The 25,637-nt window shown below is 42.1% G+C and overlaps 1 protein-coding gene across 3 annotated transcripts in view; it reads left to right on the top strand.

Moving 5' to 3' along the window:
* Positions 1–25,637, top strand: part of LOC114648889 (NXPE family member 3-like) — a 168,132-nt gene that overhangs the window by 30,383 nt on the left and 112,112 nt on the right. The window contains exon 1 of one of the 3 annotated variants that reach the window (XM_051924075.1): positions 23,404–23,503. The exons of the other annotated variants lie outside the window; for them this stretch is intronic. The gene's annotated coding sequence lies outside the window, so the exon portion shown is untranslated. Of the gene's footprint in view, positions 1–23,403; positions 23,504–25,637 lie in introns of those variants that run through there. 3 annotated transcript variants of the gene reach the window in all.

Genomic DNA, 25,637 nt, shown 5'->3' with positions numbered 1-25,637 from the left:
CGAGCACTTTCCTCTCCTTAACTTACTATGGTTCTTGCCAATGGGCAAGACGTTTAGAGTGGGAGGTGGGAACCAACACCATGACCCGATGCCCTGTTTGGAACTTCGTGCCACGGTCATAATAGCGGGCCTGTGCTGCTTGCGCCTTCTCCATGTGACTTTTTAATATGGGTTGAATTTTCTCAAATCTATCGCGTAACTGCGCGGTATTCTCCAAAATATTAGTTGAGGGAAAAGCCTCTTCTTCCCAACCTTCTTTTAAAATGTCCAATATGCCCCAGGGTTGTTGTCCATATAATAATTCAAAGGATGAGAACCCCATCAAGGCTTGTGGGACCTCCCTGTAGGCAAAGAGTATGAGGGGGAGGAGTTAATCCCAATTCCTTCCGTCCCCGACTGACCACCTTGCGAAGCATCTGTTTGAGAGTCTGATTAAACCACTCCACTAGACCGTCGGTTTGAGGATGATACACCGCGGTGTTTAAGTGCTTTATTTTAAGTAACTTAGCAGTTTCCCTGAATGTCTCCGAGGTAAACGCCGTCCCTTGGTCCGTAAGGACTTCTTTAGGAATACAATCTCACGCAAATACCTCTACTAGTTCCCGCGCGATGGCTTTAGAATTAGCTGAGTGCAACGGAAGAGCTTCCGGAATCCGGGTCGCATAATTCATGAGGACAAATATATATTTATGTCCTCGGGCCGAGGGTTCCAGGGGTCCCACTATATTGATCCCTATTCTTTCGAACGGCACATGAATCAAGAGAAGGAGAACAAGAGGAGCACAGTCCCTCATAGGAATTTGCCACAGCTGACATACCAGACAAGAGATACAGAAGCGCCGAACCTCCTCGTTAATTCCCAGCCAATAGAATCGGAGCTTGATACGCTCTAATGTTTTCTCGTTGTCTAGCTGGCCTCCTAGGAGGTGGGTGTGCGCTAACTCACAAACCTGCTGCCGGAAAGTTTGTGGGATTAGTAACAGCTTCCGCACCCCCCTTCGTGCTCACTGACCCAATACAATAAATCATTTTCTAGAACAAAGTGGGGCCCCTGTGGCATGGGCTGATGGGTGCCTTGGCCGTTGACAAGAACCACTGCATTCTTTGATTCTTTCATTTGTGGAATCATCATTCCATTGTTCCCTTTTAATCTGAACAATCTTAAACTCATAGCGTTAGTTATTCTGGTTAATGAATCATTTTTCCTGAGTGATGTCTTTACTTTCAAACTATGGGTGAACACAGAAAGCAAAACTTCAGTGAATATGAACTTGAGATACTACTGATATTTGACACAGATTAACAGATGCACTATGTCACAGCCTCAAATAAAGAATATTTTCCCCCAATTTATTAAGGCCCCAGTTAATGTAAATATGTCTGTCAACGAATAAGATGCACAGTGACACAGTGGTAGCATTGCTGCCTTGTAATAACGAGTCTAGGAGTCACATCCTGGGTGCCCCCCTCTGTGAAGATTGCATGTGGGTAGGGCTATGTGGGTTTGCTCTGGTTTCCTCCCACAGTTAAAAGACGTGCAAGTCAGGTGAACTGGCGATGCTAAATTGTCTTCTGATATGTGGAATTTGTCCACTCTACAATGGGTCGGTGTTCTGTCAGGGGTTGTTTCTGCATGCAACTGTTGCTTGCTGGGATAGGCTGCAGTTGCGGTATAAGTGTGTTTACAGGATAGATGAATCAATGAATGCACTTTAGGGTTTAGATTGATAGAGGTTATTTTAACCTGAATATCTTTTATACAGTATTTTATTCTTTTGCACACTTGAAAGACGGTGTCGGCAAACAGATCATCAGTTGTCAGTTCAAGTGATTGAAACGCTAGTGCACTCATGCCAGGCACTTATGCCTGCCTTTACAATCCGCGGCATGGCAGTATGAGCTAACCTCCATCACACATCACCCATACCTCTGTGACAAAATATTTAAAACAAAAATATGTGATATCTGTTTCTTTGTTGAAGCAAATAACAGAAAATGCTCCATCTTTCAAATCAGTAGATTAAGTCGCACCTGAATGTTACACTCTGTGTACATTTTCATTCTTAAAATGAGGAAGTGCTTAATTTTCCACAATCAATATATGTAGACAAACTTAAAACACAATGTATTCTGTCATTTAAATATTGTTATTGGTATTTATGTTGTTTGTTTGTGACAATGACTAACTTATAAGCTAATTTAGATGTCCTACAGCTGGTCTTTTGGAGCTGTGTGCTGAAATGGAGCCTACATTACAGTGACCATCATATAGAAATCACACGATCCCTGTTATGTTACAGCTTTAGAACAACTGGGTTTTGGAAATGAATGGACGGTTGGAGGAATTGATGGATAGACATCTGAATAAGACTGATGCATCATTGAAATACACAATGAAGTAAGATTTTCTGTTCACTCCATTGTCCTGCCCCCTGAAGTTGCTAAAATGACAAAACCAAAAAAAGGCTTCATTGAACTTACGGATGGTCAAAACTTTCTTGTTACTTTAGCCAATTTCCATGCCAAGTCCATGTCTTTTAAATCCTGACTCTTGCATAAGAAATCACTTATTCACGTTACTGAGTATAAGCAAGTTTTATACAAGAACCCCTTGTTACATATCAATGACGTTTTGATTTAAACAAAAAGCGTGGAAGAGCATATATCACAAGTTGAAAGAGGTGTTGAATAGATACAGACAGAACAAACTGTATTTGAAGCTTGAAAAGTGCCAGTTTCATGAAGTGTAAGTCAGTGGCATAGCTAACTTGCTGAAAGCCCCTGTACAGCACCCTGAGGTGGGTCCCTCATGTCTAGCATAACTGTTAGTAATTTATTCGCAGCTACTGTAGATCCTAGGGGCTGGCTGGGCAGTGGTGTCCACGATCATGACATGCTGGTGACAAACAAACCGGCTCTCTAAATGGAATTTGTAATAACTTTTTTAATCGCTTTATTAGGGTAGCTGTAAGTTAGCAAAAATACAATAAATTGTGAGAATGGAATGTGGGAGGTGTGGGTAGTAGTAGTAGTACATAAATATATGTAAGATGTGGACCCGCTTGCTTTTCCAAGACAAGTTTGTGAAGGAGGATGATTAAAATGTAACATAAGCTAGAAAGTAGAAACCGTTCTGTGCTATGAAATGAAGCAATTTCAGTTTGTTACAAATTAAAATGACAACACCGGCTGACAGGGTACTACTACACAATCGACCTGCTTTACACAAGTTCTGAGAAAAGGGACATAAAGTGAGGTGTCAATGGTTCCAAGAAATTTGCCTCGTTGGTAGGAGAGTGCTTGGTCATCTATATTGCTTGTTTGTCTTTAGTAGTTTCTCCATTTTTAATGGTTTTAGCAGATAGCACCTGATCTGAAGCCGTTGTATCGCTACTTCCAGACTTGGTAGATGCAACCATTTCACTCACTGCACTGTCTGCATTATCTGCTTGCGACTGTTGCAACGATTACCCAGCATCAGCATTCTCAGTTACCACTGCTGGCCCTTGCTCAGTTTTCAGAAGTGTAGAAATCTTGGTAAGCTTAGTGTTTTTTATTCCTGTTGCTGGTGTGCCTTACGTGTAGCAGCTTCACTCTTATAATGTTTGCAGGATCTGCTGCTACTGGCCGACATGGTGTCGTTTGGAGAGGGTATAAAAAGCGTCAAATTGTTCTAATATTCGCCATTCACTGAACGGGGACAACAACTTAAATTGCTATGATTTACCATTTACCATTTACTAATTCAAATTTCAAAGACTGTTGACATCAGATCAAAGTACAGAAGAAACAATTATTTACGATAATAATGTATTTTTTACATTATTCATGTGACTTCCTTCTAACCTTCTTCCATTCACATCCACTATGGAATGCCGAAGGTCACCAAATTTGGGAGTGTGCACTTCTCTGTAAGGCGGACTAGGACTTGTTGTGCCTCTAATTAGGCTGTGAGCCTCCAAACTCCTGAAGCCTAAATTCGTGAAAACTGTAGTCTTGCTGATTACGTAATATCATCATGGATTGGATTGAACTTGCCTGGTGATGCTGCAAACATGTCACTGAAACTGTGAATTATTAAAGCAATGAACTGTGCAAATGATTTAGGCTATTCAATTTTTTTTATCTATACAGCACACTCATAGTCCCTTGTGCTTAGCACAATCTGCACAATCCATTTCTAAGCCACAGGTGTAAGTACTGTTTTTGGGATCCAAAATATCACAAACAGGGTTACAAATGGACAAAATTAGGGTATTGGAAGTCTTAGACTGGAAACCTCCAGAGAATGCAGAGCAAGTGCAGAGGTATGTAAGCTTTGCAAACTACTGTCGACATTTCATTTAAAATTCTATTGCAATCATTTCTCCAATTATATCAATAACTAAGAAGACTGGTAAGAAGTATGTTTGATCTCAGCAAGATCAAAACATTTTTGACCAGCTTAAACAATTTTTTTTGGTTTTCACTGATTTTTCTCCATCATGGTCCCACTGAATATTTCACACCTGAAGTTGATGTCTCTGGTATTGAGGTTGGTGGCATTTTGTCACAAACGGCTGGTGACAATGATAAATTACATCCATGTGCAAAAGTCTGCTCAGCTGAGCAACACTATGAATTTTGGAAGATAGAGTTGGCAGCGATAAATTTGGCTCTGAAAGATTTGAGACAGTGACCAAGGGGACTGTCACACACATGTGAATGGGAGGCATCTGAAGGTCTTGGAGAATAATGGTAACACATCTGCCCAGGAGGTGGCAGGGTGCACCAATGCTGTTTCTAAATTCCCTGCAGACCTTTCCCGGGAAATTCCATCAGGAGCCACTGCCTCGACTTGGGACACACCACTTCCGGTCCCGGCCCCGAGGACGACATCACTTCCCCCAGATTTCCTATAAAGCCTCACTCTCTTCCTCTGGAATTCAGTTCTGTTTTGGACTCTGTCTTGTAAACTTTACTTGTTACCAATCTTTTTTACTTTTGCAGCCAGGAACACATTATACGGGTGGCTGCCCCAAACCTTTACAATGTCTCTGGTCTCTTCTTGTCACAGGACATATTTTCTCTTCATTTTCTATATGAACCATACAAATTGTTTATTTGAAAACGGCACAAAGACCAAACAACGCTTGTTATGTTTTTAGCTATTTTAATTTGTGATTTTGTATTAGCCAAGAAATAAGAAACAGATGTTTTGTAATCTCGATCTGATTTTGACAACCCTAAAGAAGTTGCAGAATGTATTATTCCAACTGAAACTTTTTTAGCAGCAAATCAAGTTTCCAATCTTATTGAAATAATCAATTAACTTTATGACCATTTCACATAATATATTTGATCAAACACCCACAGGCAAGGTCTTTGTTTCCACTGAATTTAGGAGTGAAATATTTTATCTGGGGATATCAAAGTAATATATTTGACCATCTGGGTCTTTGGCAAATCACAGAGCTGCTCCAAAAATATTTTTGATGGAATAGTGTAGTACATCTCAGGACGCCCACAACACTGCCATGGCATGTGACATACTGCATGTGCAAGAATGAACACAGTGAAAACTCTCCCAGCCAGTTTATTGCAGTTCTTACCTGTGTGCCACTAGCAAACCTTGCGAGGCAATCAGTACGGGCTGAATTACTAATTTAAAAGTGTCTTACAGCAATACAGTTATTCTATTAAGCATGGACCTTTTTTCATGAGCATGCGTTACATCCCATTGAAAAGACTCCTCTCAGCTAAAGAACTCACTGACACATTCACCAAAAGTTTCAGACTCTGTAGTTTTCCTTTGTCAATAATTTCAAACTGATGTCTGAATTTGTATCTCATTTCTTTTTTTTAGATGGATTTGCATATAATGTGAGAAGTACTTATTGTAATAGAAATATATCTATATGAATATTTACTGGATATTTTTTATATAATCACTTGCTGGATAATTACAATATAATGTGCACAGAAATTAGAATGCATAATATGATTAAGCACTTATTTCATTTAAGCACTTGTTTTATTATAGTATGTGATTCTGTACCTTACTAGTGTTGATCAGTGAATTTCACCAAAATGTTATTCACAGCAAATTTGCTACATTTGCATTCGCCCTTGTTCGTTGAATTATTTACTAATAATTCAGCCAGTTTAGGAGAACTTCTTTTCTCACTGTCTGATAATGCTTTCCGAGGCCAGTGCAACATCCCCGGGAGCTGTAACATGTAACTACTCCACCAATGTAAAATGAACACTGTGAAAGCTGATGCCAAAGGCTGGGTTGAGGATTCGTAATAAGGAGGCCTGGTTGAAAAGGATACCAGACAAAGAAGACAAAATTGCAAAAGGTGCTGGTTAATAGCATAAGGAATAAAAGACGTAACCTAACGGAAAGTAGGCTTGATGGAAGTTTCCAAACAAAGGTGGCAAAATGCCAATAGGTGTTACCTTATCTATGAAAAGCTATGTATAAAACTACAATCCCAGGAAGAGCGGCTTCTCTGAGAACAAAGCCTAGTTCTGTTTATTATTTTAAAAATAAAGTCTAAACTGAAACTAGAAGGCTTTTGGATTGTGCATGATTTCCTGAGTTTTCATATTATTGGTTTGGGATTTTTTTCTATGATAATAGCTACTGTATGTCTGGCTGACTGTTTGTCTGCATGAAACAACTCTGTTCCCCCATGTACCAAGTTTGTTAAAATGTGACAAACATATTCATTGAGGAAATTTGGCAATACAGATCAATTTTCTTTGAGATATCTCGAACAGATTGTGCCGTACAAAGTTTTGAAATTTTAAAATCCCTCCTTGAAATGCATTTGCAAACTCATTTATCTAAAAATAGACAAACATTCTTTGGGACGAATTAGTTTACTGTTTCAGAGGTCACTTCAATGTGTTTATTTTGTATATTTTCCTTTTTTAAATATCCAACAGCTTCTCATAAAGAAAGACACATACAGAGAAACAAATCCACCCTACATTACAGTATAAACTACCTCACGGCTGCATGATTTGCATATTTTTATTGTAAAGAACGGACATTATCAACCAGTCGCTAAACTGTGTTTAAACTAATTAATCACACATGAAGATTCATAAGTGACATAAAGAAAGCCTACTGTTAGAAAAGGAACTACAGTTTATATACGGGCAGAAACAGCAGTAGGGGATATAACAAGGACCACTCTGTGGTGTTCATATAACAAAGATGGAGCGAAACTACAGCTAACAAACAGTATAACATCTGGCAAAGAGCCACTTATCCCTCTGTGTATTTTAAGGCTGAAATTAAGGTCTTTCAAATAAGTGTCACTTGCTAATCCTGTTATATAATGTATCACTTCCTATCAAAGTTATTTATTTAGTTTTAATAAATTACTGGGTTTTGACTAATATTAATAGTGAGATGGGAGACTTTTTCCAGGTGTTCTTCCTCTTTTATGGACTACTTTTATGTGGCTTTTTGCAATGAGTGGGTAATAGAGTGATGTGGTTTTATTACTAAAGTTATACAGATAGATAATAAATAAATAAACAAATAAATACACACACTTTGATCTGAACACACTCCAGAAAACTAAAAAGCAAGAAAATTAAAAAAGAAATCTGACTTGGTTGTCACAGTCCCTGTGAGGCATTATGCAGACGTATTGCTGTTGGTATAAAGGAGTCCCCACAGTGTTTCTTTACACACTTCTGCTGAATAATTCATTGGCTGAAAGTCCTCTGTGTTAGTCTGTCAGAGAGAGGATGTGCAACATTGTTCATAATGGCACAATGTTTTGTTTTAATTCTCTCCTTTGCTACAGTCACCTAAGGGGGTCCAGAGTGTGTCCCATAATTGAGCCCACCCTTTTAATTTGCTTGTTGATTCAGTGGGCCTGTCTTGAAGTGATGTTATCAGCTCAGCACACCATAGAGTAGAAAATCTCACTGGCCATCACAGAGTTGTAGAAGATGTAAAGGATGTCACTTCCCACATTAAAGGAACTCAGTCTCCAAAGGAAGAAGAGTTTACTCTTCCCTTTTTTCTATAGTTCCTCTGTGTTCTGAGAAAGGTGCAACCTGTCATTAATGTGGACCCCCAAATATTTGTAAGAGTGGACCACCTCTATATCCACACCTTGAATAGTGACTGGATATAGAGACTCTTTAGTGCAGCAAAAGTCAATAATCAGTTCCTTGGTTTTGCTGATGTTAAGATACAGACAATTCTCTTTGCCCCCAAAACAACGTTCTCCACCTGACTCCTCTACTCTGTCTCAGGTTAACAAAGAAGGCGTTATATTTAATGTAATAAATATCTGTTGGGCACTATTATTATTTTTTTCTATTATCTTTTAGGGATCCCTTTTGTTAATAAAAAAATAAGTCATTCCATTTTCACAGCTCTTGAATTGGAAACTTCTTTGTATGACGCTTATTGGGCCAGCGTAAGCCTATTTGTGCTCTGTTTTCAGCTACATAACATTGTAAAGTGAATTATCCGGCACATTTGCCTGTGGTTATGTGAATGCCTGGCGCGTAGTATAACTGACAGTTTGGCGTGGGTATTATTACTACGTTGTATTTCGACAACTCTGCGGTTGTATTGGCCGCTCACGTGATGTGATTCGAAAGTGAAAGCTGTGAATATGGCGAAACGTAAACTGACTTCAAGTGAGGTTTTGCAGGCGATTTTGGACAATAATTCTGATCATGATTGTAGCAGTTCTGAAGAAGATTTTAGCGACAATGATGATCAGCAACGTGCGCTGCATGATACTGTGAATGACGACGCATCGGATGATGGCGATGAGTGGGTGTATCCCCAGCATCTCAACTGGACTGCTGCCCGTTATCTGAGCCAGATATGAAAGATCCAAACCGTGACCGCTTCTTCAAGCTACGTCCTTTGATTGACCATTTATTTGAAACATTTCAGCAGGTATTTCAGCAGGTAAATACTGCTTGAATAAATGTAAAGTAAAAAAAACGAAAATTGTTCAGATTTCTCCTGGCATGGGGAATATTTAGGGAGTTGGCGGTTAAAGGGTTAAAAAGCTGGTATTTAATGTAGATTGCTAATGCATGTGTTTGTATTCTGTTATCACAGTTAGTTTTTAATATGCTTTGGTGTTACAAAATATTTAATGAGCAAAAATGAGTCTTTGATGAAATAACCAAAAAACTGCAAAATACTCCAATGTTCATGTTGGTGAACTTAGCTCCAAAATGCACACAAATGTTACACCACATTTCAATTTTCTAACTTGCTCTGCAGATTACGTCTAATTTCGGGTTATCATCCTCAGTCTAATGGGCAAAGCTAAACTGATCTTGAAAAGCTGATGTACAGCTGACACTTTTCAGGATTGATGTAACACGGTGTCACCATTAGCTGAGTGTGCTAGGAATGTACCTTATCACTTATGAAGATATCACGGTGTGAATGCCATTAATCGTTTTAATCCATAACTATTTAAACTGGGATTTCATCTCTTCCACTGTTCCAATCCTGAATGAGGTACATACTACATGGAAACAAATTAAACAGAAGAGGAAGAACCACTGACAAAAGGTTCACAGATCGCAAATGTTGAAAGGCTCATGATTTTAAAGTTTTGGCTTACCCAGTAAATCATTTGCCTGAAAGTCCCATCTTGCAAATTGTCTCCACAATTGGTTCCTACACAATGATGAAACAGATTGGACCTGTCTTGTTTAAAATTAGCTCTTTCAAACCGTTTTAAAATTCTTTTGGTATTTCACATTTCTTGACAGAAGGCAGAATTCTCTAGCCTGTATTTTTTGACAGGTCTCATGGTGCAGGTGGACAGGGAGAGTTAATATGAAGTACAACATATCTTGGACTCCTTCATATAACACTTCTCGGTGGAAGATCTAGTTTAAAGGTGTAGCTATAGCCTTGAGCAATGATGCTGCGTGCCTTTCAAGAGTCTTCATGCTTCTTAGTTGCAACAATCATTTAATGTCTACTTTCTTCAAAAGCGTGTTGGGCACAGGTCATAGTTATGTCACTCAATTCTTGTTTTGACTTTGCTTATGAGTTAGTTCTGTAAATTATGTTTTTGATAGCAATACTTCAGTATTCTACATATCTACTTTTCTCCAGGCTTCTCATAATCACACACATCTAATGGTGTGTGGTTATAAACTTTCTTGAGGGGACCCACAATCCACTGGACCATCTGATAATAAATTAAAAAAAAGGGCAAGTTTGTGCTCTGGTTTTTGCGATAACATTCCTCCAATTCACTCTATTAACAAAAAAATCAACATAAAAGTAAGCATAGCATACAATAGAACACAAAACAAGGAAACTGATTTATTCATAAATTACCCTGAAAGCAATTCTTACTGCCACTCCCTCACAGATCCGAACATCCTGTGAGTCTGAGTCCCATACCCAGTCATTCTGCAAAGGGCTCCCTCCTTATGCTACTGGAATAAGCACATTTTGCCTACTCTGACAAAGATTAAGAGGAGTTTACAAAGGTACAGTATGTTACAAATACTTTGTGAGTTAAAAAATGCTACTTTAACACATTTAAATAAAGTACAGAGGTTGAGAAGCAGTCTGATTTTAAATGCTAAAAATGTCTGAATAATGGAAGGGTGTCAATGTCAATTTTATGTGAAGTCTTTGTTTAGCATACTGTTTTTTGTTACAGGATTCTTTTTCATGTAAAATGAATGCAAGGAAATTGCACATTTCTGTTTAGACAACCGGCAGAGTAAAACAAACATTCTCTACAAGTTCTAGAAGTAAATACGTCACTTTATTCTCAAGCTCAATGCATAGAAAGTTAATTTAATAAGGCAATGCCACTGATTTCATTTGGGGCCAATTTCATTTTCCTTTTAAAACAGCAGGAGTGTGCTCTCTTTGAGATGAAAGCTCACTAGACTCCTTGGTGCTCTGGGGGAGCGGCACTAATCACTGCACCATTGTGATAATGGAAATGTTTTAATTTTTAATGCACCTTGCAAAAAATAGGCATTTAGTGTTTTCCCAATGTTATTTTGAGCATTAATTATGTATTTGGAGGTTATGTCTTACAGCACATGCCTTACCGTGCAATCTTCATCACAAAATTGGCATACACACACACACACACACACACAGTTGAGATGTTGAAAGACACCATATGTCCTCACTCTGATCAAACCACAGCCACCAAAAGCTTGTGGTGTTTTGAAAATTCAGGGCATTAGACAGCATTAAGTATAAAATCAGAAAATATGGTGAATTTTACCTTTGTGGCTACCAGTGAGTTCTCCAGCTCCCCTGCACCCTACACAAAGGCTTGGACACACGTGTAAAATGAACAAGAGAGTTTTTATTGTGGAAAACTCTTCCACCACAGCCACAAGTACAGTTAAGCACAAGCAAAACACAAATACTCTTTGCTTTCTTCTTCTTTTTCACTCTCTCTTTGTCCTCGTTGCTTTCTCCTTCACTCCTCCATGCTTCATCCTTCTTTTTCCCGACTCTGGCTCCTGTAGTTGAGGCAACTGGCTCCTTTTATGTAATACCCAGGAACACTTGTCCTGTAAGTGTGGTTCAAAAGCACTTCCAGGTGAGGTGGAAGGCCCATGAAGTAGGGCTCTTCAGTCCCTGCAGCACTCCATAGCGGCACTGACGGATCCCAACAGGGCTCAAAGTCCTATGATGCTCTGTGGGAATCCAGGGCACCACTGCAATCCAGGCGGAGACAATGTCCTGTACATGCTCTCTCCCCCAGTCCTTCCATTGCGGAGGCATCTTGGCTGGGTAAGGGCACCAGCTGTGCCTCACACCTTCCACTACATTATTAGTTAGTCTGTGTTATGCATCCTGCTTGGAAACAGTGACACACACACAGGAATGTAAACAATATCTTTTTAATATTTGACATACTAGGTGTGCAACCCAACTAAGATAATGTAGGTTGAAATCTAAGTAATCACCACAGACCTAAGTACATTCAGCATTGGAATATATTTTGTAATGCATGTAGTAATAAAAGGCATTGCATTTGTAATTCCCTTCGATGACACATCACAAACCTTAGCACTGTTTGTACAAACCCCATACCAAATGGCATATAACAAAGAAATAGCTCTGGACAGACATGCAAATACAGTAAATCAGACTCAGAAACAGAGATCCTTGTCCTTTTATTAAAAAGGACTGTTGACATGTGAGTGAGTCTATAGTGTTGACAGTTTTTTTCCATGCTTTAATCCGTTCATGATGCTGCTGGGATAGACACTGCCTTTTAACATTTACCTGTATATATGACAGGCACGGTCCTAATTCGTATACACCTAGTGATATACTCAATGGCTCCAGTGCACAAGTTGGTATTGATTTTCCTGAGACTCAGAAAGAAACTGAAATTACAGCTTATAAAATGCCATCCCACCTGCAGTTCAGAACATGTTGCCCACTTGAAGCTAAGTATGGTTCAGCCTGGCCGGTATTTGGATGGGAAACCAACCAGAATAAGCTGGGGTTGGTTGTGGAAGAGGTGTTGCTGAAGCCAGCAAGAGGCACATACCCTGTGGTGTGAATGTGGATCTCAATACCCCAGTGCAGTGACAAAGACACTGTGCTCTAAATATAGCACCGTCCTTCAGATGAGATGTAAATCTGAGGTCCTGACTCCCTGTGGTTATTAAAGATTCCTGGGCATCATCTCAAGCTAAGCTGTCCAGCATGACCTGACCCATTCTGGACCCCTAATCATCCTCTATTTCTAATTGGCTAGCTCTCTCTCTCACCACTTCACCACCTAATAGCTAATATGAGGTGAGGGTACTGGTGCAACAATGGCTGCTGTTGCATCATCCAGGTGTATACTACAGATTGGTGGTGTCTGAAGTGATTTCCCTCTGTCTATGTAAAGTGCTTTCAGTAGTGAGAAAAGTCTATTCATCCATCTATCCATTTTCCAACCCATTGAATCCAAACACAGGGTCACGGGGGTCTGCTGGAGGCAATCCCAGCCAACACAGGGCACAAGGCAGGAACCAATCCCGGGCAGGGTGCCAAGCCACCGCAGGACACACACAAACACACCAAGCACACACTAGGGCCAATTTAGAATCGCCAATCCACCTAACCTGCATGTCTTTGGACTGTGGGAGGAAACCCATGCAGACATGGGGAGAACATGCAAACTCCACGCAGGGAGGACCCGGGAAGTGAACCCGGGTCTCCTAACTGCAAGGCAGCAGTGCTACCACTGCACCACCGTGCCTCCCGAAAAGTCTGTATAAGTGTAATTACTATTATTATTATTATATCTTGCAAGACTAACATGTTGTCCATGATTGGTTCCTGGCTTGTGCTTAATGTCCTCCCAGGTGGTGCAGTGGTAGTGCTGCTGCTTTGCAGTAAGGAGACTGTGGAAGATTGTGGGTTCAGTTCCCAGTTCCTCCCTGTGTGGATAGCGCTTTGAGTACTGAGAAAAGCGCTATATAAATGTAATGAATTATTATTATTATTAATGCACCAAAAGCAGGCCCCTTTCCCTAGAAACTTAACTGATGTTTTGAAAATGTATAAATGGGGTTAGGGGTGCACGTGCAGCAATATCTCAGTACAAAGCTTTAAGCTTTCTTTCATGGCTTGAGTGTAGATAGGAATGTTCCTCTGTAAAATATAAACAAGTATCACTAAACCAGTCTGTCTTTTGTGTTCTGTGGGCCTAACTGGACACCCCCTACCTTGGCTGTACCTTGAGAGTGGTAACAAACCATTGAAAATGATGACCATCTTTGACTTTGCAAATAGTAAATGATTGTTATGCCTGTGATTTATGATGCTGCACACTGACAAATAAAATGAAACTGCAGACTTGTAGTGACTGTTGATGTTAAAGTGTTGTCTCCCACCCTACTTCCTTCTAGATGTTATGTTATCGCATCACACCCCACCGCCACTTCACAGCTGCAAATTGTGATATCCTGGCTGACATACTGTACTGACTGCAAAGTATTTGTGCGTATGTGTGTGTGAATAGATTGGGTGGGTAAGCATATAGTGTGACTTTTGTCCCCATTAAATAAGCAGAATCAATAAAAACAGTGCACGGATAGCACAAATGAAAAAGACAGTTTGAATGACCCAACAAATGATGGTTTCCCAATTTAGGGAGGCACAGGCAACTCATGAGAGTTTTTTTTCTTCAGATTGGGTTACTGGTCCAAATTTGGACACCATTCTCCAGGACTGCCTGGTTGTATAGAGCCCTGACCAGAAAGAGCAAGGCCACCTCTGGGAGCTTCAGGCAGGGTTGGATGCCCTCACTGGGCAGCTTCTCAGAGCTGCAGGTAGAAAAGGAGAGATAGTGTGAGCACCCCCTGTCATCTTGAAGTGGTATTGCTTACTTTAGCAGAGCTAGCATGAGATCCCTTGACGTGCATGCACAGAATTTCAGTACATAGAAGGGCTCATGTATTAAATTATGTATTTTCATTTTTCATGAAAGCAAGGGAAGGATATTGACTGAAGTTTGAGGTTATTGTAATAGTCCAGCGCCATTTTTATTCTCTAAATCTGATGAATGCATTGTTCATATTCATGGAGTAGCTTGGAGTGTTCTTTTGTCTTCATTGTGGTGGTTAGGCCATCATACTGACTCTCCACAAGTTGAACCTGCCCAGATTAGGTGCACCTATAGTATCAATTGAAACCACAGACAGGTGACTTCTATTTAACTAATTATATGACTTCTAAAACTACTTTGTAATCAATTTAGGCCACTTTGCAGAGATATTTGTGGAGTTGTTTTTTGTTGACCAATGTCAAATAAGCCAAATGAAATCTTCTCATAGTCTTTCCTGGATGTCTGTGCTTCTAACTCCCTCTCTAAGGGAGAGCTCAGCTACCCTGTGGAGAAAGCTCATTTTGACTGCTTGTACCCATGATCTCATTCTTTCTGTCAATGCCCAAAGCTCATGATCATAGATGAGGGAAGGAACGTAGATCGACTGGTAAATTGAGAGCTTCGCCTTCTGTCTCAGCTCCTTCTTCACCAGTATAATGACTGCATAACTGTGCTTGCTGCTCCAGTCTGTCTGTCGATCTTACCATCGTTTTCTCCTCACTTGTGTACAAGACCTGAGGTAAACTCCTCCACTTGAGGCTGTAACTCACCTTTCACTCACAGAAGACAGTCCACCCTTTTCCTACTGAGGACCATGGCCTCAAATTTAGAGGCTGTAAAAAAGACACAAATAGTCAGAAAAAGGTTTGGGGTTTTCCGGCCCCGTATACTGTGGGAAAAGTGCAATCAAGCGATTATTCCATACAACTGTCATAACACCGTTCGGCATCATGGCGGACGGGGGGAACATTTATGAGGGAGGGACCGGAAATGGATGAAGCGCTGCTGGGAAGGAACCGAGATGGATGATGGGACTGCTGACGTCATTGGGGTGCGACAGAGGGAAGGCGGAAGTGGCGTGTTGAAAATCCATGTTCAGCAGGTTCATGGCGGTGTTGTGTCTTTCTTTCTGTTGGAGATAAAGAGAGAAAGGTTAGTACTCCGCCATTCCCGTCTGGTATATGTTTTCGCGCAACAGTTTAGGTCGTTCCGCGGCTCCCTAATCGCGCGTGCGTGACAAGGCACTGAACCTCATTTCTGTCGCTACACACTTGGTTGCAAACTGTCCCAATGCTTGTTGGAGTTTACAGTCTGATGAAGTCAACAGGACCACATAATCTGCCAAAAGCAGTAATTCTAATTCCACCAAACTGGATCCCCTCTCCAACTTGGCTGCACCTTGATATCTTATCTATTAAAATCCCAAACAGGATAGAATACAATGCACAGCCCTGGTAGATTCCCACATCCACTGGAAAGAGTGCTGATACTTTTAAGAGCATGTTGACACAGCTCTCACTATGATTAAACAGGGATTGAAGAGCTTTACTACTCTCCCAGCACCCCCACAGACTCCCTTGAGGAACATGGTTAAATGCCTTCTCTAAGTCCACAAAACACATGTAGACTGACTAGGCATACTCCCATGCCTCATCCAGAATCCTCATAAGGGCAAAGAGTTGGTCCAACATTCCATAGCCAGGACAGAATCCACATCGCTCCTGGATCTGAGGTTCCAAGACTAGGTGGAGTCTCCTTTCTAGCAATCTGACATTAGCTTCTCCAGAGAGGCTGAGAAGTGTGATTCCCCAATAGTTAGAGCACATTGTTCTGTCCCCCTTTTTAAACAGGGGGACCACCATCTCGCTCTGTCACTCCAGAGGCATGGCTTCCAAAGGCCACACAATATTGAAAAGGCATGTCAGCTACAACAGCCCAACAATGTCCAGAGCCTTCACCATTTCTGGGTGGAGCTCATCCTCTTAACTACCTCAGTGACCTCCCTCAGGGAAATGGGTAGTGATCCCCCCATCAGCTTCTGGCTCTGAGTCCTCCACAGAGGGTGTGTCCATTGGGTTCAGGAACTCCTCAAAATGTTCTTTTCATCGCCAGACAAAATCCTTAGTCCAAGTCGGCACTTCTACACCCTTGCTGCGGACACCCTGTGTGAGTTCCTGCATTCCCTTTCTGAGTTGCCTGATGATTTGCCAGAACCTCTTTTCAGCCAGATCAGTGTCGCTTTCCATTGTCTCTCCTTACTTCTCCCACACCTGGGTTTTTGCGTCCCTGACTGCCAAGGGAGCAGCCCTTTTGCTTTGTTGGTACCTCACTGTTGTTTCGGCAGCTAACTATACATGGAATGCTTCCTTTTTCAGCCTAATGGCATCTCTTATCTCTGGTGGCCACCATTGGGTCCTTGGGTTGCCACATCAAGAGGCACCCTATGGCCTTCAGGCCATAGCTTTTTGTAGCTGCTTCCGTAATGGTGGCACTGAACAAGGCTCATTTGGACTCTATGTCCTCGGCCTCCCCCAGGATGCAGAAAAGCTCTTTCAAAGGTTGGATTTGTAAGTCTTCTGGACGTGGTCCTTCCCCAGACATTCCCAGTCCATCCTCACTACTCACTTTGGCTTTCCAGGTCTGTCCGTGCGCCTCCCCCACCATCTGACCCAACTCACCAAATTGTGGTAATCAGTTGACAGTTCTACCCTTCTCTTTACCCGAGTGTCCAGAACATATGGCTGTAAATCTAATGATATAATTATGAAATTGATCAAAGACCTTGGTCTAAGGTGCTCTGTACCAAGCACACTAATAAGCCACCTTATGTTCGAACATGTTTGTTATGGACAAACCATGCCTAGCACAGAAATCCAATTACAAAATACCATTTGGGTTTAGATCAGGTTGGCCATTCCTCCCAGTCACACCTCTCCAGGTGTCTCCATTATTATGGTGTCCATTTTAGGACATCCTCCTCCTTCCGAGAAAACTTCATCCTTCCTACTACCTTCGACAAAATATTCCTCCTCCCTGCGAGGAATCCCCCGTCACCCCTCCTCCCTCCCCTCTTCTCCCTCCTTCCACAACCATCCGCTCTCAGTTCTCCGATGTCCGTTTTCCGTCATCCAGCCTCCTATCTCCGTCATCCGCCTTCAGCTCTCCGTCAACCCCCACACTCCCCCGTCCCCTCCATCACGGCATTTTCATTAATGAAGTGACGTAAAACTCCAGCTCCACCTTCTTCACAAGTTCATTCACCGAATTATTTGTCAATTATATTTCACAGTAAGAATTTACAGCACGACTCAAACGTGGGAATGGAGGTAAATGATGTTAATTATTGAGTGTCTTTTAATACTATGTAAGCATACATATTAACACGTGTGCATTAAAACGTGTGCATTTACGGGGTGATTTCTCAGGCTTAAAAGCTCACCTTTTATTAAAAAGGTAAACGCAGACTTTTTCATTCTGAAGGGCACAAACCACATCGGATTTCAGCCATTAAACGCGCGAAAATTTCAGTACACCAGATAAATTAGCGCAACATATTAACCCTAACATATAACCCTTTATTTTTACTTCCTTGACTTGTGGAGGGTGTATCCTGTAGCAAAGCCCTAACTTTTTTCATGAAAGCCCCTTTCAGTCAATAAGCCTTAAAAACAGGTGTAAAGATATTGACAACAAGCTACGCAAACCCACTAAGACATGGAATCGTTTAAATCAAGGCGCTGCGTTACCTTCTTCCAGATCGGCCCTAAGGCGTTCGTATTTTTCCAAACCAGTTCTGGTCTCCATCGGCATCTGTAGCTGAGTCGAAAAACACCATCCCATACTATTAGTTAACGATTAACACATTTCTATATGTATTGTAAGCATACAATACAACTGATAATATGTTGCGCTAATTTATCTGGTGTACTGAAATTTTCGCTCATTTAACGGCTGAAATCCGATGTGGTTTGTGCCCTTCAGAATGAAAAAGTTTGCGTTTACCTTTTTAATAAAAGGTGAACTTTTAAGCCTGAGAAATCACCCCGTAAATGCACACGTTTTAATGCACACGTGTTAATATGTATGCTTACACAGTATTAAAAGACACTCAACAATTAACGTCATTTACCTTCATTCCGCGTTTGAGTCGTGCTGTAAATTTTTACTGTGAAATATAATTGACAAATAGTTTGGTGAATGAACTTGTGAAGAAGGTGGAGCTGGAGTATTATGTCACTTCATTAACGAAAATGCCGTGATGGGGGGGCGGGGGGGAGTGTGGCGTTTGACAGAGAGCTGAAGGCAGATGACGGAGATAGGAGGGTGGATGACGGAAAACGGACATCAGAGAACTGAGAGCGGACAGTGGTGGAAGGAGGGAGGAGGGGTGATGGGGGATTCCTCGCAGGGAGGAGGAATATTTTGTCGAAGATAGTAGGAAGGATGGAGTTTCCTCGGAGGGAGGAGGATGTCCTAAAATGGACACCGTACATCATTACTCACATCGGTGTTGAAGTCTCCCAGCAAAACTATGGAGTCCCCAGCTGGGACTCTTTCTTGGATCCCCTTCAGTGACTCCAAGAAGGCCTCGTACTCCAAACTGACATTTGGTGCATAGGCACATATGGCAGTCAGAGTCCTCCCCTATGCAACTTTCAGCCACACAGTGGAAGCACTCTTGTTCTTCGGGTCAAACTCCAACATGGCCTTGACCAGACAGGAACTCAATAAGAAGCCCACTCCCACCTGAAGCCTTTCCCCCTGGCAAGCTCCAGAGTAAAGTTGAGTCCAGCCTCTTTTGAGAGGTTTGGTTCCAGAACCATCCAAGTAGGTGGACATGAACCCAACAATATCTAGTTGGTAACACTCTGCCTCACACACCATCTCTGGCTCCTTAACAGCCAACAGAAGTGACATTACACGTCCCAACAGTTAGTTTGTGTGTCTGAGTTCCAGTCCACCAAGGCCTCTGCCTTTGACCGCTGTCCAGGTTACATTGCACCCAGCTCCTATTCCTCCTGCAGGCAGTGAGCCCACAGGGGTAAAATCCCATGTTTTTCTGGTTGTGCCCGACCTGGCCCTATGGTAGGCCCGGGTGCCAGGCGCTTGGGGTTGAGCACTTCTCCCAGGCCTGGCTACAGGAGGAGGTTGTGGTGACCTCATACCAGGCGAGGTACTCTTTCTTAAATTCATGAGTTTGCTTCATTAGGGGCTTTGAATCATTCTTTGTGTCACTCCCCACCTGGGACCAACTTGCCTTGGGAGGCACTACCAGGAGCTTCTGCTGCTCTTCTTTTGCTCTTGTCTGACTTTGACAATTGCTGAGGGTGCAGAAAGGCTTAAAGCCATTGGGCAAAGACGATCTAGCGGAAGTGGGAGTTCCCGACCCATCATTAACTTAGCTGGTGATTTCCCAGTGGTTGAGTGTTGAGTTGCCCGGTAGTGAAGTAGGGTTTGGTTGAGGGCAGTATAAAAATTGCAACCTCCTTGAGCAAGATATGCCCGGATACCATTTTTAAGTGACTGATTAAATCTCTCTACCCCTCCATTTGCCTGTGGGTTATAATAAGCTGTCTTGCGGTGTTCACTGCCGTGATTCCTTAGGAATGATGTGAATTCTGCTGAGATAAATTGAGGCCCATTGTCAGTTGTGATTACACGTGGAAGTCCGAAACGGGCTATCAGAGCCTCCAGTACGTTGATCACAGTCTTTGAAGTGACTGTACTCACCGGAACAACTTCAGGCCACTTAGAGTGCAAATCATATATAACCACAAGAAAACGATGATGGGGTGGAGCGCTGTGAAGTTCACCACAAATGTCTAGCTGCAGGTGCTCCCATGGGTGTGCTGGCCACTGAAGGGGCTGAAGTGGTGGAGGAGTAGGTAACCCTGTCTTTCCACTAACCAGACAAGCAGAGCAATCCTTAACAAGGACTTCTATATCGTTGTCAATACCTGGCCACCATACCCGATCTCGGCACCTCTGTTTCATTTTAACAATTCCCAGGTGACCCTCAGGAGCCATCGCCAAAATACGAGACCGCAAACTTTGTGGCACCACAGCACAATAACCCCGAGCAATGCAGGTGTCATTCCAACATGATAGTTCCTCTTTTACACGTGCAAATGGGATCAGCTCATCAGATACATGTTTGGGCCAGCCCTCTCTTATATAAGTGCGTAATACTTTGAAAACAGTATCATCTTCTGAAGCTTGCTGAAGCTCTGTAAGTGATACAATATCCTGTAGTGGTCCATGCAGCAGCTGAATTAGGTCATTGTCTGTGTCAGCAGGTTGGTTGTGAAGTGGCTCCAGTGCTGGTGTAAAGCGTGACAGTAGGTCAGCTACTACATTTTCCCGTCCTGGCTTAAACTCTAGTTGGAAATTATATTGTTGTAAACGATCAGACCACCTATGTAACCGGAGGGGCTTGTGTCCTGTTCCAGATGTTGACAGCAAAGAAGTGAGAGCCTGATGGTCTGTCCTCAGAATGAATGGTCTTCCATACAAATAAATATGCCATCTCTCACAAGCCCAAATGCATGCTAAAGCTTCATGTTCCCCTGCAGAGTATTGTTGTTCAGTCAGGCTCAGTGCTCTGGAGGCAAATGCAACTGGCTTTTCCACCCCTTCTTCCATCTGTGACAAAACAGCTCCTACGGCCAAGGCAGAGGCATCGCAAGTAACAATTGCCGTACCCTCTGGGTTAAAATGAGAGAGAACTGGTGCAGTCGTGAGTTGTTGTTTCAGGAGATGGAATGCTTCAGCACATGCAGACGTCCAATCCCAGGGTGCATCCTTTTTTATGAGCTCGCGTAGTGGGGTTGTGATAGTTGAATAATGTGGCAGGAAGCACAAGTAATAGGATGTCATGCCTAAAAATGAAGCAACTTGTGCAGCTGAAATGGGTTCAGGAAGACTGCAAACAGCATCCACATTGGACTGCAAGGGTTTAATACCTTCAGCTGATAAGTGGAACCCGACAAAATCAATTTCTGTTGCTGCAAAGATATCACTTCTCTTCACTTAAGGTGAGGTTGTGTTTTGTAAGCTGCTGTAACACACGTTGTAGCCTTTCATTATGGACAGAGAGTGTTGGTCCGTGCACTACGATGTCATCCAGATACACACATACTCCTGACATCCCAGCAAAGAGTGATGACATTATTTTCTGAAAACAACTGGGCGCTGAGCAAAGCCCAAATGGCATACGGGTATAACGGAACACCCCAAGGTGTAGTGAGATCCCTACTATCAGGATGTAGTGGTATCTGCAGGTAGCCTTGTCGTAAGTCCAGTTTAGTGAAAACAGTGGAACCATGAAATTGAGATGTAATCTCCTCAGCTGTTGGTAGTGGGTATCTGTCTGGGACCACAGCCTTGTTAACTGCACGAAGGTCAATACAAAGACGCAACCCGCCTGACTTTTTACGAGCAATTACAAGATTGGAGATCCAGGGCGATGCACTAACTGGTTCTATAATCCCTTCCTCCAGAAGCTGTTTCAACTGTGCAGTAACATCATCTCTCAGTGCTAATGGTGTTCGGCGCAGTGGCTGAATGACAGGAGGTATGGACGGATTAAGTCTGGGCTTGTGCACAAACTCCAATAGGCATCCTAGGCCATTAAACAGGGCAGGCCATTTCTGCACCCATGGAGAAGTGACTTGCATGATTTCTGCACCATCGTAATCGAGAACAGTAAATCCGAGTCTGAGGAAAAGGTCAATACCCAGAATATTGGCTCCTTGCTTTGTAACATAAAAGCAAAATTCAGAAAGAGATCTTGTTCCATAACGAACATGTAACAGCAATGTTCCCAGAACATCAATCTTAGTGTGTCCATAACCAGCCAGAGCTATAGATGGCCTCTGCAAAGATAAGTGAGAATAAAACTGCTTGTATGTAGCATAACTAAGAAGAGACACTTTAGCGCCTGTATCCAAAAGCAAAGGTATGCACACATCCTGTATATATACTGCACAAGTCTTGACGTTAGGAGAAAGAGACTGCACTGCATGGATAGATGCTGGTGCTGAAGGTGAGTGCTGCCCAAATGCAGGCACTTCGGACGAACGACAGCATCTTGCAAAATGGTTAAATTTGTTGCATTTTCTACATCGCTGACCTCTTGCTGGGCAACTTGAGTCCCTGTGCTGGTGATGGGTAGATCCACAATTCCCACAATATTGTCCTGAAATACTGGGGTTTCTCCGCTCTTGCAGGACTGGAGCAGCTGTCTCAGCACAGTTATCACTGAAAACGGGCTGTAATGTCTGCGCTGATAAAGCAGGAGCTGCAGTCAGCTGCGCCGCGCTCTGCACTGCTGATTCAACCTGGCACGCAATCTCTATCGCTTTCTCTAGTGTGAGTTCGTCAGATTCCATCAATAATCTCTCCCTCACAGGTGCACTATGCGTTTTCTCTATCAGCTGATCCCTTATCATCTCGTTCTGAAGCGAACCAAAATTGCAGTGCCCTGCTAATTCTCGTAGCATGGCTGTATATTGTCGGATTGACTCACCCGCCAACTGGCTACGCTGACGAAAGTGAAACCGCCGTAAAAGGACGCTTTGTGTTCCAGAAAAGTGCTTCTTGAGGGCCTGAACTGCCGCGTCGTATGAGTTGGTTGCCCCCAATGTATGAAAAACATGCTGCCCTTCTGCGCCCAGACAATGAAGCAAGATGGCACGCTTGCGTACGTCAGGTATGGAGTCCAAGCCAAGTGCGATCAGATAAGTTTGAAAAGATTCAAACCAGCGAGTCCAAGGCACCGAAGGATCACCAGGTAATGGTAAGAAAGGAGGTTGTGGTGGCAGCGAAACTTCAGCCATTCTCGTCGCCAAATGTTGTGTCTACAAAGCACACCGTTTCTCACTTGCTAGAATGCTCTTTATTTTCAAGTCTCGAAAAACACAACAACCGAAGGTGCACGCTATTCTCACACACATGCGCAAAAACATATGTGCTCACTTGCCATGCGCGCATGCAATTACCATTACAAACATAATGTTATCCAACAATGTCTGGGTTGGCTGCAGCTGGCATTCTCCTTTGAACCCAGGATATTAATGGTCATAGGCAGAGGATGAACTGTGCAAAGAGGACACAGAACAACAGAGGTATGTGCAACCGTGTCTGTGTTTATTGCAAATGTAATGGACTAATGGGACATTTCTGTGTGTTGTTTTAGTGAAAAAAGCACATAAATAGCAAATGTAAAACCCAACAGGTGAAGAGGCAATATTTGAGACTGGGATGATAAGTGAAATTGTAAATTTAATGAGTTATGCTGTTACAGGTTATTGGCAATAGCCATCTACAGGGCTTAGATATTGACTAATCTTGCAAAAGAGTCACCTGCTTTGAAGAATAGCTTGCTTTAATTGATATATTATCAACAAAAGAGTATGATGATAACAGAACTACCTGCTTCCATAGGAAATGTTTGTATTTACTTGGCTTAAAAATGAACATGCTCTGGGAATATTAATCTGTAATCATCATGCAGTGGTATGCTTGTATGTACTTCTTGATAGTTAGCAACAGTACTATCGTTTAACCAATGAAAATGTGTATACACTATTGTTAAACAAAGGCAATTTGTATTTACCATTGTTTAAACAAGTAACATGTTGATCTAGGCAGAGATTGAAACAGTATATACCTTTGGGCAAATCAGCAAAAATCAAGAACAGTCAGAAATTCCTAACTGCTGCCTGCATCTTTTATGTTTTTTTTAAGCACCTTACCATCGCACCTACACCCTATAGCATGGTGAAGGTTAAAATTAATAAATAAATAAATCCAATAACCTGTTAAAATCAGTGCTAAAACACAGTCAGGATCTTCTTCTTTAAAACCAACACTGAGCCTCTGTGCTTCTTTCTAAAACCAGTATCTCCTCTGCTCTCCCATTACGACTTCCTCAGCAAAAGAAGACATCCACCGACAGGCACAGTCCATCCTTAGCTTGTGTCATTGTCTCCAATCTCTCAGTGTCTGCAAAGACCCTCTGAGCTCTGCTCCTTTCTCTTACCACCATCCTTCAGCCTTCAGCAGGAGCTCACTTGAAGAGCTTGGTCACTCCTGTTCCTAAAGAATTCAGCAGGAGTGACCCGGCCACGTGAGCGCCAACCAATCACTCCTTTCAGGGCCACTTCCCAACCTCCTGCCTCTTCATTGCAGCACCTGCTCTTCCTCAATCCTCCTGACTTCTTTCTTTTCTCTTCCTTTAATCTCCAGTTTCTTTCCCTTCTTCTCACCTTGTTGTTCTTTTCTTTCTCATTCAACTCAGGCTCCATTTATCTCTGTGGGTGCGTGTGCTTTAATTGAAAACTCCAAGGTGCTAACAAATAAACTGGCTGAACTACATGCATCTCCAAGTAAATCTCCTTACCAGCACCCTAGGTCTGCTTGTCTATACTACCATTTGTACCCACGCCTGCCTTGAGTGTAAGCGCACTATATCTCTCTATTATATAAAAAATCCTGGGACGAGACGAGACTTTTTAGCCTGGGATGAGACGAGACTTTTTAGCTTGGGATGAGACGTGACTTTTTCAGAGAGATACTTTCAAGTCCCATGAGACAAGACTTTGTGCCAAGAGATTTAACCATGCCTGGGACCAAAAATTAAAGACAAACAGTAGATGACAAAGTAGAACATCATAAAGAAGTTCAGAAACATTGGCGTGATACACATGCAGAGCAGGTTAGAGATAATGAAAGTACTAAAATTCGAAAGTCTCAAAAAATGATAGTAAAGATATCATTAGCACAAACAAATCGAAAATACTACTCGGTGAAATAACAGAACAGCGAAAAGAGATTGAATATATTGTTCAGATTTAAACTTTAAGTCGGAGACTTGTAGATCGTCTAATTTGTGTTGCCATCAGGGAAAAGTATTGTTTCTTCCCAATGAAGAGGCATATCTGCGAGAATTAAAAGATATGTTGTTTGGTGAAAGTGAAATCCACATACACGGGCGGCAGAGACATGAAGTGGCTGGTGCGTAGCACAGGCCTGGGGGTTGGAGAGCGAAGTGAGCAGGGGACGAAGCCTCCTAGTTTAACTAAAAGCACACACTACCACAGACCCTAAGCTTACTTTACCACACATGCACTTTCAAAAGTACATCTTCAGTTTCAAAATTCCTTGCTGTTAGCAACTTCTGCCACTCTTGAAGTATCACCAAATATTATTTAATCCAACTTTTTAAAAAAAAAAAACAGTAATGTATTGAACTTGATG

The sequence above is a fragment of the Erpetoichthys calabaricus genome, chromosome 3 (assembly GCF_900747795.2).
Source record: "Erpetoichthys calabaricus chromosome 3, fErpCal1.3, whole genome shotgun sequence".
Classification (NCBI taxonomy): domain Eukaryota; kingdom Metazoa; phylum Chordata; class Cladistia; order Polypteriformes; family Polypteridae; genus Erpetoichthys; species Erpetoichthys calabaricus.
The sequence above is the reverse complement of the archived record's forward strand: the minus strand, read 5'-3'. Positions and strand labels throughout refer to the sequence as shown.